The sequence below is a fragment of the Mobula birostris genome, chromosome 4, assembly GCF_030028105.1.
Source record: "Mobula birostris isolate sMobBir1 chromosome 4, sMobBir1.hap1, whole genome shotgun sequence".
Lineage (NCBI taxonomy): Eukaryota > Metazoa > Chordata > Chondrichthyes > Myliobatiformes > Myliobatidae > Mobula > Mobula birostris.
In genome coordinates this window covers 163985763-163998417 of record NC_092373.1, presented here as the reverse complement: position 1 = coordinate 163998417, position 12655 = coordinate 163985763, and the positions used below count along the sequence as shown (strand labels likewise).

The window sequence follows — 12655 nt, the reverse complement described above, 5'->3', positions numbered from 1 at the left end:
GGTCATATTGACTGTCGCTAATCGGTCCCTGTCTATCCACATATTTATATATCCAGTCCCTTAGAATACATTCCAATAACTTTCCCACTTCTTAATTTTCACATTCTGGGGAGGGAAAATAAGTTTTTATTTGCATGTTTGTCATTTTTTTTAAACGAAAGATATATTTGAGCCGAAATTCTGCGAGACAGACCAGGACACCGAGGAGATTGTAGGGTTGCGCCGAGCGGGAGGGCGGTTCCCGTGCTGAAAGGGCGGGCGTTGTACGATTGCTCGGAGCCGTCCCTCTCCGGGCCAGACACAGCTGGGCGGGTTTCTCCCAAGTCCCGCAGACTTCGGTGAGGGTGCTGAAGCAGTGGCATATGAATTTTCTGAGCTCCGCTGAAGAGTTGGCGAAAGTTTCTCCATGCTTTTGAAGCAACAAACCTAGCGTCCCCTCGATTCACGGGGCGGAGCTGGAGCCGGTAAGACTGAAAATGTTGTAGGGAGATGAGGCTTGGTTAGAAGGGATCACCCCGAAGGGTTTCGGATGTAACGAAGACAATTTAAAGGGGGGTCAGATGTAATACGGGTTGTTAATAAGGCTTTTTAAAAAATAAAGTGATTATCTATATCACGATTCATGGGGTCTGAATTTAAAAGGGGTTAGTCTCAGAGGTACTTGGGTTAAGGTACGCTGGAGAAGCTGTTGGGATTGAAGAGGTGTATTTTACCTTTCATGTGAACCAGTTGTTGGGACAACGTAAGCAACTTCTGTGTCGGACCTGCCTCGAACATTAAAGCTCTCCAGCTGAACGGGTATTTCTGAAACGTGCAGATGAGAAAAGATTTATCGAGCGTTTCAACCCAAACTTTCAGGACTTCCGCTGACAGCTCGCTGCCAGGGACGATCATTACTGCTCCATTTACAATGGCTTGTTAAAGATTTTAGTGTCTTTTCGTGTTTAATTCTTCCGCTATTCCTGGATGCCAGGGTGGGTGTGTTTCTAAACCCTGGCTGTTTTCTTTCATTTTTAAAAAAAGAGTTCACTCCGTGTTTTCTGAATCACAGCGACGTGACGACTCGCTGTCAAATGCAACTTCTAGTCTACCTGGAGCACAGTTCAAAGGAAAAACCACCTTTGTGGAAAACACAACGTTTGCTCTGCGCAGGCACATTATTCACATGCTTGCAACATAGACTATTCGGCCCGCTAAGTCTATGACAGCCTATCAATCTCGTTTCCCTTCTCGTTGCCTATGTTCTCTCACTTTTAAAGAGAGGTAAGATTTTAGTTTACCCGGCGGTAGGTACCTGGAACGCGCTGCCAGGAGAGTGGGGGAAACAGATACAATAACAATATTTAACGGGCATGCAAAAGTTTGGACACCCCGGTCAAAACTTCTGTTACTCTAGAAAGCTAAGCGAGTAAAAGATGACCTGATTTCCAAAAGGCATAAAGTTAAAGATGACATATATCTTTAATATTTTAAGCAAGATTACTTTTTTATTTTCACCTTTTACAGTTTCAAAATAACAAAAAAGGAAAAGGGCCGGAAACAAAAGTTTGGGCACCCTGCATGGCAGTACTTAGTAACACCCCCTTTGGCAAGTATCACAGCTTATAAACACTTTTTGTAGCCAGCTAAGAGTCTTTCAATTCTTGTTTGGGGAATTTTCACCCATGCTTCCTTGCAAAAGGCTTATAGTTCTGTGAGATTCTTGGGCCATCTTGCATGCACTGCTCTTTTGAGGTCTATCCACAGATTCTCGATGATGATTAGGTCAGGGGACTGTGAGGGCCATGGCAAAACCTTCAGCTTGCGCCTCTTGAGGTAGTCCATTGTGGATTTTGAGGTGTGTTTAGGATCATTATCCTGTTGTAGAAGCCATCCTCTTTTCATCTTCACTTTTTTACAGACAGTGTGATGTTTACTTCCAGAATTTACTGGTATTCAATTGAATTAATTCTTCCCTCTACCAGTAAATGTTCCCCACGCCACTGGCTGCAACAAAAGCCCAAAGGATGATCAATCCACCCCCATGCTTAAAAGTTGGAGAGGAGTTCTTTTCATGAAATTCTGCACCCTTTTTTCTCCAACATACCTCTGCTCATTGCAGACAAAAAGTTCTATTTTAATTTCATCAGTCCACAGGACTTGTTTCCAAAATGCATCAGGCTTGTTTAGATGTTTCTTTGAAGCTTTTGAATAGAACTTTTTGGCCGCAATGTGCCAAGGTATGTTTGGAGAAATAAGGGTGCAGAATGTTCCTTTGCAAACTTCTGATGCTGAATTTTGTGGTGAGGACACAGGAAAGGTTTTATTCTGATGACTCTTCCATGAAGGTCATATATGTGCAGGTGTTGCTGCACAGTAGAACAGTGCACCACTACTTCAGAGTCTGCTAAATCTTCCTGAGGGTCTTTTGCAGTCAAACGGGGGTTTTGATATGCTTTTCTAACAATCCTACAAGCAGTTCTCTCTAAAAGTTTTCTTGGTTTTCCAGATCTCAACTTGACCTCCACCGTTCCTGTTAACTGCCATTTCTTAATTACATTACAAACTGAGGAAACGGCTACCTGAAAATGGTTGCTGTCTTCTTATAGCCTTCTGCTTTGTGGGCATCATTTATTTTAATTTTCAGAGTGCTAGGCAGCTGCTTAGAGGAGCCCATGGCTGCTGATTGTTGGGAGAAGGTTTGAGGGGTCAGGATATTTATAAAGCTTTGAAATTTGTGTCACCCGGCCTTTCCTAATGATGATTGTGAACAAGCCAAATAAGGTCTGAGACCTTGGTAAAAGTTATCTGAGAGCTCAAATCTCTTGGGGTGCCCAAACTTTTGCAAGGTGTTCCTTTCCTTTTTTTCACTCTACAATTGTACAAAACAAAAATAATACACTAATCTTGCTTAAAATGTTGAAAAGAATGTTTCATCTTTAACTTTATGACTTTTGGAGATCAGTTCATCTTCTACTCACTTAACTATTCACAGTAACAGAAATTTTGACCGGGGTGCCCAAACTTTTGCATGCCACTGTAAATGGCACAAGGTAGGCAGGGAAATAGACGTTGTGCAGGCGGGTGGCATTAGTTGAATTGGCACCATGACCAGCGCTGCCATGGTGGGCTGAAGAGCTTGTTATTGTGCTGTACTGCTCAATGCTCTTTGTCCTTCTCCCATTCTCCCACCACACACACACTCTTACACAAAGACCAATCTAAACATCTTTGGGATATGGGAGGGAAGCCAATAGGTCACAGCAAGAGTGTGCGAACTCCATACAGACAACACTCATGATCAGAAAAGAACATTGGTCTTTTCTGTGGGACAACTACACTCCCTGCTGTTTGGTAATGAGAGGCATACCTGTACAGCATCTTGCTGGCCTTTAAGTAGTTTATGGACAAAGGAGATCTACAGACTGGCCATTTTAATATAGGAAACAGAGTGGCTGACACATAAGGGGGTGCAGTCTTAACGGGGAGGGGTAAATGGGATTGGTGTAGACCTGCAAAAGGGTCAGCATGGTTGTGATGGGCTGAGGAGCCTGTTTCTGCTCTGAATGACCGTGGCTCTAATTTGTGCCCAGCAGGATCCCAGAAATAGCTCTGTGTTAAAGACCCTCTATTCACAGTGAATGATTGAGAGATGGGATTAGTCAGGACAGCAAGAAAATGACCCCATCTCTGCAACTTCAAAATAATGCAACAGAGAGCAGTCAAGGCTGGGTTCTCAAGTTTCACAGGTTCCTGATGCAGGAGTGAAGGCACTATCTGAGTGTTCATTACTATATGCCACGTAGAATGCAGTGGAAAGGGCAATGATAAAGAACTGATTATCAAATCAATGATTCTATAGTTTACTTATTAGGTAGAGAGTCAGGTCCAACTTGAGAGAGCAGGTGGATTTTATGACTGCATATACAATCGTTAAGAGTCGTACAGCATGGAAAGTTGTTCATACTAACCATGGTGCCCATCAAACTGGGCAAATGGGAGTCATATCCCTCCAAACCTTTCCTATCTATGTACTTGTCCAAGTGCATTTTAGATATTGTGAATATACCTGCTTCAACCACTTTGCATGGCAGCTTGTTCCATATCCTCTGCCTGAAGAAGTTGCCCCTCATGTCCTTTTCAAATCTTTCCCCTCTTAACTTAAACCTATGCCCTCTAGTTCTTACTGCCGTTTCCCTGGGGTAACAACCCAGGGAGTCCTATCTATACCTCATGATTTTATATACCTCAATTTCTTACATTCCAAAGATGTAGAAGCTAACTTAAAAACAGATATACTGTATGTCACATACCAGCATTAGAGGTGAGGACCAAGAAGGTATGGTCAAGGGATCTGATGCAGTGCTTACGGGATTGCTTCGAGTCAGTGGACGGGACAATATTCAGGGATTCATCTGTGAATCTGAATGAATATGTCGCAATTATCATCAACTTCATCAAGACCTGTGTGGGTGAGTGTGTGTGCCTTCGAGAACATACTGAACATAGCAAACCAAAAGCCATGGATGAACCAGGAGAGTCGTAGTCCGTTGAGGGCTAGATCTGTGGCATTCAAGACTGGTGATGCAGAACTACACAAGAAGTCCAGTATGACCTACAAAAGGCTATATTAAGAGCAAAAACAACAATTCTGATAGAGGCAGGAACAGATGCATGACAGCTCTGGCAGGGTTTGTAGGTCATTACTTTCTACAAAGCAAAACCTAACACCATGAATGGCTGTGATGCCTCGCTCCCAGGTGAGCTCAATCCCTTTTATGAATGCTTTGAAAGGGAGAAATAACACTACACTGTGCGAATCCCTGCAGCATCTGGTAACCCTGTGATCTCTGTCTCAGAGTCTGAGTCTGATGTCAAAATATCCTTCCTGATGGTGAACCCTCACAAGGTGCCAGCCCTCGATGGTGTGCCTGGTAGGGCACTACAAACCTGTGCCAACTATCTGGTGGGAGTGTTCAAGGACATCTTCAATCCCTCACTGCCGCAGTCAGAGGTTCTCACCTGCTTCAAAAGGGCGACATCATTCCAGTGCCCAGGAAGAGCAGACTGAGTTGCCTCAATGACTCTTGCCCAGTTGCTCGCACATCTTCTGTGATGAAGTGCTTGAGAGGTTGGTCATGGGTAGAATCAACTTCTGCCTAAGCAAGGGCATGTACCTGCTTCAATTTGCCTATTACCACAACAGATACAATCACACTAGCTCTCCATTCGGCCTTGGATCACCTGGACTGTAGCAATACCTATGTCAGGATGCTGTTTATTGATTATCGCTCAGTGTCTGACACAATCATACCCTCAGTTCTAATCAACAAGCTCCAAAACTTGGGCCTCTGTACCTCCCTCTGCAACTGCACCCATGGCTTCCTCATGGGGAGACCAAGTCAGTGTGGATTGGAAATAACATCTCTTCCTCACTGACAATCGTCATTGACACTCCTCATGGATGCATGCTTAGCCCACGGTTCTACTCTCTCTTTACCCATGACTGTGTGGCTAGACACAGCTTAAATGCCATCCATAAATTTGCTGTTGACGCAAATATTGTTGGCAGAATTTCAGATGATGCTGAGGAGGCATACAGGAGCGAGATTGATCAGCTGGTTGAGTGTTGGTGCAATAACAATCTAGCAATCAACATCAGTAAGACCAAAGGACGGATTGTGAACTTCAGGAAGGGGAAGTTGAGGGAACACACACCATTGAGGGATCAGCAGAGGAAAGGGTGAGCAGTTTCAAGTTCCTGGATGTCAACATTTCTGAATATTTATCCTGGGCTGAAACTATTGATGCAGTTATGAAGAAGGCACAAAAGGGGCTGTGTTTCATTAGGAGTTTGAAAAGATTTGGTATGCCACCAAACACTCTTGCAAATTTCTATAGATGTATTGTGGAGAGTTTTCTGATAGGTTGGATCACTATCTGGTATGAAGGGGCCACTGCACAGGATAGCGAAAAGCCGCAGAAATTTTTTAATTCACCCAGCTCCATGTCGGGTGCCAACCTCCCCAGCATTGAAGACACGTTCAAAAGGCGATGCCTTAAAAAGGCAACATCTAACATCTAGGACCCCATCACCTAGGATGTGCTGTCTTCTCATTGTTACCATCAAGGAGGAGGTACAGGAGCCTGAAGACCCATATTCAATGTTTCAGCAACAGCTTCTTCCACTCCAATATCAGATTTCTGAATGGACAATGAACCCATGAACACTATTTTTTCTCTTTTTTTTGCCCAACTTATTTTTATATATAGTTATTGTAACTTATTTTTCTTATGTATCAGAATCTGCTGCAAAGCAGCACATTTTACAATATTTGCCAGTGATATTAAACTGTATTCTGATATATAAAATAAGGATAATTGCACAGATATCATATTGATCAAAATTACAGGCATTCCTACATTCCTTTGTCCCAGTATCTTAAAATCTAAGGTTCCTATTGTCCTCCATTAACTTGCACACATTGTCCTGGCCCTTGCTGCATTTCAGCACTGAATTGCAACACTTCTAGTTATCAAAACAAGTCTTTGGCTCTCCTTGAGTGTAGGTTAAAATGCTGAGTGAAGGACCGTAGAATTTTCTGGATCAAAAACTCCACTGAGATAACCAAGATCAAATCACCTGGGCACAATTATAGCAGGATGCTATAATGTGCAATTTGACTGCTGGTTTTTCCTCCACCAGACTAGAAAGTACAGTTCAGAAAAAAAAAATTAATTGGCTTTGAGTTGTTAAAGCTGTGGAAGGCTCAACACATTTGTAATTGTAAGTGCTCTCTCTTTAAGTTACGGTTCTGAGGTGAGGTTGTATGGAGGCAGAGGACAGCCTGCAAAGTTATCTTCATTTAAAAATATGTGAACGGTATTGGAAACAAAAGCTTAATTGCAGAAAATTGACGCCTGCACAAATGCAATAGTTGTTGGTAAGCATTGACTGGTTTTGAATGGATTGTGCAGTCAGGTGAGCCAGGTCATTGATGACTGATGCATTATGGGAGAACTACTTCAGGGAAATTACTCACTTAAGATTGTGTGAATGATGGCGAGATTGGAAACGGAACTTTTATACCTCTCCATGCAGCGTGATTGGCATGTTATGTGAATGCTAGAAGAATGGAAAATCTGAACCTTTTTTGCTTAGTAGTTCTGTGTATCCCTTCAGCCAGTGATTGGAAATTAGGTGGTAGGAAAGCTGTTTCCCCAGTGTATTAGATTTTGACTATACCTGCATCCCAGCGGGGGTGGGGGGAGGGGGGAGTGGGTAAGAGGTAGCCAATGAAATGGAACCCATGAGTTTGGAAGCAAGGAGGAATTTGATTCATAGTAAACAGCCAATGCAAGACCAAGGTCACTTTGCTTAGAGAACAAGATCTGTACAAAAACTGGAGGAACAGAGATAACTGCAAATTTTCCTGACAAAACCAGGGTAATCTCTCAACAAAATAGAGTCAGAGGAGAATATTTATATTATATACGGAAAATCAATCCCACAGTTGAGTAAGATTGATTTCCTGCACATAATTTAGACATGATTATAGGAGAATTGACTAATCATGGCCAAGGTGCACAGCTAGAGTGTTTTTACTACATGCAGCACCAGAACCTAATTGCAGCATAAATGACTGGGGTTGTCCAAAGGTAAGTGATCTTTGTGAGTTGTGATTTGCAGACACAGTACAAATATTATTAGAAGTCCCCTCCCAATTTTGGAAACTACACATGATTTAAGAAAGTGTTCAAGTCATTACATAGTATCAGATCATATGTTCCAAATTGCTTCAAAACTAATGAGTTATTTGGGAATTTTAGACTTTCAAAGTAAATTTATTATCTAAGTACATGTATGTCACTATCTGCAGTACTACCCTGTGATTTATTTTCTTGCAGGCATTTACAATAAATACAAAAACATACTCACAAAGACGGACAAACAGCCAATGTGCAAAAGAAAACAAATTGTGCAAATACGAAAGAAAAACAAAATAATAAATAATATTGAGAGCATGAGTTGTAAAATTCTTGAAAGTGAGTTTATAGGTTGTGGAATCAGTTCAGTGTTGGGCTGAGTGAAGTTATTCACTTTGGTTCAGGGGCCTGATGGATGAGGGGTAATAACTGTTCCTGAGCCTGGTGATGTGGACCTAAGGCTCCTGTACCTCTTTCCTGATGGTAGCAGTGAGAATATGGCCTGGATGGTGGGGGTCCTCGATAATGGATGCTGAATTCCTGCAACAGTGCTCCTTGTAGATGTGCTCAATGTTGGGGAGGGATTTACTGTGATGACTGGTCCGTATTCGTTACTTTTTGAAGGCTTTTTCATATACAGCGAGATTTAGCCAAGTCTCACAAACAATGAGTATGTATCATTATCATGTCATACCTGCCAGTGGCAACTGCTAGATTAGTGGTCAATGTTTCAACCTGTGGAAATCCCTCCTGCCCCCTCTATTTTCTCATTTCTGATAAGACATTCCATAAAACCTCTTTCAATTATTGAGCAAGATTTATGTGTCCTATCCAACTATCTCCTATTATACAATATGCTTGAAAAATTTTGATACATTAACCAAGTATGGTTAATCCCACACATTAGACCTTGAGATCTTCATCTTCAAACATCCTTTTCCTAACTTGGCCAAAGGTTGTGCTGTTGCATTAAAGGTACTTACGGATTTCATTGTCAACAGCTGCCTCTGCTGAGGAGGTGCTTTTCAGATATGGGAAATGGTCTACATTCTACATTCTCATCATTAACTTTCATTGCCAAAGGGTTGTAAGATACAGCAGGTAGTTTGGTAGAGGACTTTGGCCATTCGATGTTAAGTGTAAGACCCATCTTCTCTTATATTTTGGTGAAAGAGTTGACTGTGTCTTGGAGTGCAGGCCCAAAGCCTCTGCAAACGCAAACATCATCTGCATATGCAGCTCCAGTGAGAATTGAGTGACCTTGTTCTCCAGTGTTGATTTACACTAAATTCTGAATTTCTGTGGTTCTGTAGTTCACCCATTAGTTCTGAAGATCAGCTGCATGCCCACAAGATGGTTGTGGGAGATAAGGTACAAAATTGCAGAGGGAGAAGTGTTGGGACGGTGATTCATACTTGTTTGGTAACTAGGGCTTGCTGTACTGTATTCCCATTGGATGGTATCATGGCCTGCGTGCTGTAAATCAGCCAGTGCACTACTGTCTTCCTAGCTGGGTCAACTGAGCCTTAAGGACACACTGTACTGGAATAACACAATCAGTGCCTGTGATTTCCCACAGATATGACAATAAAAAGAAATTGCTGATGGATTTGCCAGCATTTAGAACAAGCCACTTAAATACAAACCAATTCTGGAAGTCACAGGGTGCTAGGGAAGTGAGCCAGCCCTTCTCTTTTTATACTGATTATCTTTCGTCCACCCTGACCCGAAATGTTGATGGTCCATTTCCCTCTACAAATGCTGTCTAACCCACTGAGTTCCTCCTGCATAAGACATGGGCGCAGAATTACGGCAATCATTTCATTGAGTTTGCTCTGCTGTTTGATAATATCTGATTGATTTTCCTCTCAACACCATTCTCTTGCCTTCTCTCCAAAACCTTAATGCTTTCACTAATCAAGAACCTAGCAACCTCCATGTTAAATATACCCAATGACGGTCTGCACAGCCCCTGTAGCAATGAATTCCAAAGATTCACAACCCTCTAGCTAAAGAAATTCTTCATCACCTCTGTTCTAAAGCGAAATCCTTCTCTTCTGAGGCTGTGCCTTCTGGTCCTAGACCCCCACACTATTGAAAACTTCATATCCACGTCCACTCTATCTAGGTCTTTCAATATTTGGTAGATCCCTCATTCTTTTAAACTTCAGCAAGTAGAGGCTCAGGGCCATCAAACGCTGCTTGTACATTAACCCCTTTATACCCAGGATCATCCTTGTAAACCGTTTCCATTGTAGGCACATCCTTTCTTAGACATGGGACCCAAAACTGCTCACAGTCCTTCAAACAGAAATCAGTAAGGAGTGGTTTGGAGAACTCGAGGGATAGCTATTTCCTGGATGAGTGTGTTGAATTTAAAGAGCCAAGCCAAGGACAGAATTATGGAGGTAGAAATGAGTGGTGTGTGACTGGAAGCTGAACTTGGGACCAGCCAAGAATCCTGGATGACAAACAGTCTGGTTAAACTCAGGAAGTTATTTCTTTAAAGTGTAGAAAAACATCTAAGGAGTGGTTTGCTTGATGAGAATTTTGATTTGTAAAAAAGCTGCTGAATTTTCTGACTATGAATTTGTTAGCACATATTTGCCACTGAATCAATGAGTAAAACGCACTGATCAGTTCTACTTGATCATTAGGTGTGAAATCCCCTGTATTTCCTTTCCTAAAGACCTCTATATTTAAGAATAACTCCACTGCATTGTGCAGGTAGCTCGTGGGACTGTAATATACTGTGTTCATTTGTGGAACACGATGGTTTTAGGTGGCATGGTTTCTGCTGTGTGAAAAGCATTGCAACCGTGCTGGGTGTGCTGTCAATTCTGTGTTTGAGTCCTGTCCTTTCAGCTACATTATGACTGTCCCAGATCTAGTGTAACTGGTTTGATCTTGCATAATTTAGAACGATCTGGATAACACTGTATTTCATGCCTGGCCATATGTAAGGTGAGGTTATGCAACCACAAGTTGCATAGAGTACAGGTATAGGAAACTTCCTGAGCAAGAGGGTAGTCAAACTAAGTTTAAACTGGAGCTGCGCTGAGTTATTAGATAATATGTTATCTCGAGAGTTTTTACAGAATATAGTAAAGGTGAAAAGATGGGTTTCCTGATACTAGGGTCTTCTCACCCGAAGGCTGAACTTTTATTTGTCACATGGTTTAAAATCGGAGGTTCGCAAAGGGCCAGAAGTGGAGGAGTATGGGAAGAGTACAGAGATCCCCAGAGGATAGTTGGGCCAGATGGGATCTTTGAAATTATGGAGCCAATTATGTCAATATGCTTTGGCGCAATCATACATGGACTAGTTATCAGGCAAATTCCCAAGACTGGTGAATACAGCATTAAAGAGAAGAGTTTGACGCAGCTGATTTTTTTTAACACTAGTTTCACTTTGCAAATGTAACATTGCCTTTTCTCTTTCTTAATCCAAAAGCCTAATTATTTGAAATGTATCATCTCTAATTGTGAGTGCAAGTTAAAATACATCCCACAGATTTCACTAACTGAATATTACTTGGAATAGCATTGCACTGAAGCAAGCCATTTGCCCATCTGGAGCAACAAACGATTTACTGGAGGAATTTCAATACGAGGAAATCTGCAGATGCTGGAATTTCAAGCAACACACAAAAAGTTGCTGGTGAACGCAGCAGGCCAGGCAGCATTTCTAGGAAGAGGCACAGTCGACGTTTTGGGCTGAGACCCTTCGCCAGGACTAACTGAAAGAAGAGCTAGTAAGAGATTTGAAAGTCGAAGGGGGACAGGGAGGGAGAGATCCGAAATGATAGGAGAAGACAGAAGGGGGAGGGATGGAGCCAAGAGCTGGACAGGTGATTGGCAAAGGGGATATGAGAGGACCATGGGACAGGAGGCCTAGGGAGAAAGAAAAGGGGGAGGGGGGAAGCCCAGAGGATGGGCAAGGGGTATAGTGAGAGGGACAGAGGGAGAAAAAGGAGAGAGAGAAAAAAAGAAAGTGTGTATGTAAATAAATAACAGATGGGGTACGAGGGGGAGGTGGGGCATTAGCAGAAGTTTGAGAAGTCAATGTTCATGCCATCAGGTTGGAGGCTACCCAGACGGAATATAAGGTGTTGTTCCTCCAACCTGAATGTGGCTTCATCTTTACAGTAGAGGAGGCCGTGGATAGACATATCAGAATGGGAATGGGATGTGGAATTAAAATGTGTGGCCACTGGGAGATCCTGCTTTCTCTGGCAGACTAGGGGAACTCAGCAGATTGAGCAGCACTCTGATGGGGAAAGGAGATATCAATATTTTGGGTTGAATGCTAGCAGGTTGTTTGTTGCTCCACATTCTAACACCTGCATTCGCTTGTGTTTCCATTGGCTCATCTGGTCAAGCTCCACATCAGCCCCTCTCACCTTCCATTATCTTAACATGCTAACGGTAATATGGTGGCGTGCTCGGACACAGCGGCAACTCTGGGTCCAATCAAATGTGTATTTCTTCATCCTGTAAGTCTTTTTATGATCGCAGACCACTGCTGGTTACTAAGAACATCAAGTACTGCAGGACTAGCCCATCAGCAAGTTGCTCATTAGCGATGGAGCTGGACATATTGTACCATTGTTGGTGTATCATTGTGCCAAGAAGTTGTTCAGTTCTACAGATGAAGCGAGTGATTGTCTTGGACGTTTTATTGAGATCACTAGACCCTATTGGACATTGGTAACTGAGAATACTGCAAGTCTGGTTCACTGGTTCATTAGTGAGACCTGCGGTGGGGGAACTGCATCGTCTTGGTGGTGGTGAGGACTAGCCCTACTCATGGGGTCATCTGTGGCAGCTAACCAGGAGAGGAGATGCTGAGGCGGTGTAGGGAGTGCCTCTCTGAGATGCGCTGAAATCCATACTGGGTTGGGGGCTGCTCTCTAGTTCTCGTTCGGTGTTGCCCCCTAGTGCTCGGTTAAAAACAAGCTTGATCAGG

At 42.7% G+C, this 12655-nt stretch overlaps 1 protein-coding gene across 1 annotated transcript in view; it reads left to right on the top strand.

The window, feature by feature from the left end:
- Positions 1-270: 270 nt before the first annotated feature.
- Positions 271-12655, top strand: part of sgms2a (sphingomyelin synthase 2a) — a 97655-nt gene continuing 85270 nt past the window's right edge. Inside the window, exon 1 of the mRNA XM_072256390.1 lies at positions 271-464. The gene's annotated coding sequence lies outside the window, so the exon portion shown is untranslated. The remainder of the gene's footprint in view (positions 465-12655) is intronic.